A 3,945-nucleotide genomic window follows, 5' to 3' on the forward strand; every position below is an offset into this window, starting at 1 on the left:
TCAACATACTTTTCCTTGAGCAGCTGGGTGTAGGGTGAAGGTGGGAGGCTGATGAGAGGATGGGAAATTATATCAGCAATCCCAGGTGGCAAGGAGCTGGTCAAATAAAGTCAAGTTATTTTTGCTTTTGGACCTGAGCTAGAGAAAGAGGGGGAGCCTGGGGAATGCTATTTTCCTTCATATTCAGGAAGACTTTTAAAGTAACAGATGTAAAGGGAGTCCAGAAAGTTTTAATCAAATTAATTTATCTAAACAAGCTATCTCTCTATTTTTTACAAACAGTAATAGATCAATGAGATGTATAAACAACAACTGTAATCTTAGACCAAAATCCAGGCAGTTGCTTATTTTCACACAGAATGAGTTATAAAAGCCAAAGTCTAACCATGGTGGATGAGGATCCCAAGAGAGCTAAAAAAATATGTCATAAAAATGATTGAATTAGAGCTTTTCTGGGGCTGCTTAGTCATTGGTCTTATCGGCTGGCCAGAGCCTACATACAATAGAAGGCAGCTGCCACCACACAGGGCTTGGGCAAGCCCAGCCAGGCATCTTCCCTTCTCAAGGAGGTGGTCTCATCCTGTCAACAACATCCCACAGAGCCTCAAACCTACAAGCTGAGAAGCTCTAGTTCTCAAACACTGAAATAAGGGAATGGGTCTGACTCATCCTCTTTCCATTTCAACCACTTCCATTCAACCTGTAAAGGAGGATAAGTCAACATATGTTCATTCTATGGATAAACTAAGGCAAACTATGGATAAACTAAGGCAAGTTCTAAGATGAAGTGGACTACAATCTGTAGAGAGATGCCATTAACAAATAAATACCAGTTTTTAGTATTTATTTGTTAATAATAAAATGTTGGCCCCAAAATATGATTTCTTAATTATTTCATATAGAAACCGTATTTGCATTAGGTCGTGTAACGTGGCTAAAGGCTTCATTGGAAAATGCCTGGCCTTTTGAGCTAGATACAAAGGCAGCTCAGCGTTCATTTGTTGCACTCATCATCAAATACTAAGGTACTTTGATAAGAAAGCTTGTTATCTGTCCTTATTTAATGGAATTGGAAGCAGAGAGATAGGAGACCTGAGTCTACTCAAGGTCATAAGTATCTGGCGCCTGAATACTTGGATAATTAGAATGATTATTATTAAATACACTATAGGCAAATTAATCATGTGTAAGTGAAAATGCATTTATCTCTTCAGGGAGAAACAAAATGAAAAAGTTCAACATTAGATGATAAGAAGCCAGGCCACAATTCTTTCTCTTAGTTATTTGGGTAGCCATCTGTGCTGGGTCTCTCCGTGTTTGATTTTTGTTCACTTTCATTCATTCTAGGCACTGAAGAAGGATCTCGGAAGGACTCTTCCAGTGTAGGGTTGGGGAGATCTGGGTCCCTCTCCCTGGTTTTGTTTTCTCATCTCCTTCATGAACTTGCAGTCAGGTTATCTACACTCTGCAGAGGACTTATAGAGCCTTGGCAAAGCATCACTCTCAGATTGGAGTCCATCTATTACTGAGTAGCTGCGGACCCTGGAAAAGTTAGCGCTCAAGTTTCTTCTATTATGTAATGAGAACACAAATAGTACCTACCCCATAGTTTGTTAATAAGAGAATCTGCCTAGAACACTGGTCAGAGTGCATGGCACACACCAAATTCTAAATAAACATCATTTATTGTTAAGTAATCCTTGTATCCTTTACTTGACAAAATGATTGAGAAGACATAGGTGTATTAATGATCATTCATTTGTGTTACATATATGAATGGGAAAACTCTTAGATGTTTGATAAAAAAATACTCAGTGTTGTTTTTTATGCCTCAATATAGGGATGACTAGCATATTCTTCTTGAAAAAATACATGTTACGTGATCACTACAGAGCATGTGTTCATGATGGAACACTATAGTTGTATTGTTTAGGAGATTCTTTTTGCGTTCTGTTACTTCAATTAGGCATGAATTCAGTAATCTCCAGATAATTCTTATGTACTATAACTGGGTACACTCTAGTCTGGATCTTCGCTTTTTTATTCCAAAACATTTGTTTTTCTTTCTTTATTAAGTCTGGTACTATGACATTATAATTCTGAGTAGAAAGTTGTCTTATCTATAGTTTTCCAGAATACTTTTTTTATTTGAAAAATATCCTTTTCCCAGAAAAGCATATTTTTAACCATGATAAAAACAAAGAAAAAAAGGATGAAAGTGTTTGAGGGATGAGATGCTTTTACTTTACTTTTTATTTCTTGATTAAGAGGCAGTATTCAATTATAGAGATTGTGCCTAATGTGGGAATGGTGAGAACTCTGTGAATGTAATAGTTTTAGAAACTTTTAATGTTTTTCTTTTTTAACAACAACAACAGAACCCTTTGCTTAAAAACAAAGTGATGTGTTTTAATTTTTCAGTCTTTAGAACATTTGAGTTTATAACTTCAGGCACATTAATTTCTTTTAGTCTTTTACTATGTTCCAGAAATATGTGTCTACCAACTTTCCAAATCTAAGGTCAAGGCTGTTTAGAACACATCTTCATAAGGATATCTTCCCAATAGATGGAATCTTTTAGCATGGATTTTAGGTTATGCATTTTCATGATGTATTTGAAGGGTTGGGTGTTCTGAACATATATTTCCCCAACTAATAAAATAATTCATTCCAATTTCAACTCACTCCTCCAAAACATATTTTGATGGCTTCTAAAAAGCTTTTATTAGAGGTGTAGTTAGGATAAAGAAATGGATCTCTTAAAATTGTCTAACAGCTTCTAACGTTTTTGGTCTGAGCCTCCTTGCAGTGAAAACGAAGAGGAATATGAGATTATTTATAATATTCACATTGTTTTAAAACTTAAATGCTTACTAGTTGCTTATGAGGAGCACATTTTGCCCTGGTGCTAAAGCCTGAAAGAAATTTCTATCATTGAGTCTCATAAAGAGAAAACTACACAATATAATTTTTTAAATGTTCAAAAAATTCCTAAAACAACTGCAATATTGGATTTTATACGATTGCCCTTACATATGTAGAAGATATGATACAAAACCACAATTCAATAAAAAATTTTTTACAAAAGGCCAAAGTAGAGATGAGTAATCTAAGACCTATGGGCCATGTGAGGCCTGCTCTTCTTCCATCACATACCAAAGTCTAATTCCAGGAAGCCCTTACAGGTAAGTGGATGACTTACCCCAATCCATAGCAGGTTGGCATCAGAGTTGGGACAAGATAGGACTTTCTTCCATTCAGGCTGACCAAGCGGAACTCCCTGCTCAGAATCATCAGCTGTGACTTCTAGAGTAGCCCTGTCCAAAAGACCTTTCTGCAGCAATGGAGATCTTCTAAACTCTGTGCCTTCTGACATGGCCATCATTAGGCACATGCAATTATTGGGTATGTGAGATAGCGAAACTGAGGAAATGAGTTTTAAATTTTATTTACACTTAATTACTTTAAATTTGAAAAGCCACAGTGACTAGTGGCTGCTTTATCAGACTGTGTAGCTCTAGAGTACCATGGGATGGGCACCAAACTCAGCTTATCTCCTTCTCTCTTGGCTCTGGGCCTCTGTATTGCTAAAGTGTGTCTATTGGCCAGGTCTGGCAAAGAGAGGAAGATTCAAGTTTTGAATTCATCTGGAGGGTGGTCCTGAGCATGATTTGGTAATGGCCTCAAACAGGGATGATGGGGAACAAGAAATATCAGGGCATGTGGGCAAGATGCCCTAAGTGGCCCAAATGCCTGCCGTGATTATTGGGAGCTAGAGTACTCATAGCCCTCAAAGCCTTCAAGAACAGATGCTTCTGCTATACCCATCTTGATGGCTGCACCTGTAGAGATTGGTCTGGGATTGAGGAGCCTGATGAGAGTCAGGATGGAGTCCATGATGGCAGCTCTGGTGACTGGTTCAAGCTCACTTCCCTTCACACTTCT

This window comes from Pteropus vampyrus, unplaced genomic scaffold (assembly GCF_000151845.1).
Source record: "Pteropus vampyrus isolate Shadow unplaced genomic scaffold, Pvam_2.0 Scaffold122, whole genome shotgun sequence".
Taxonomy (NCBI): domain Eukaryota; kingdom Metazoa; phylum Chordata; class Mammalia; order Chiroptera; family Pteropodidae; genus Pteropus; species Pteropus vampyrus.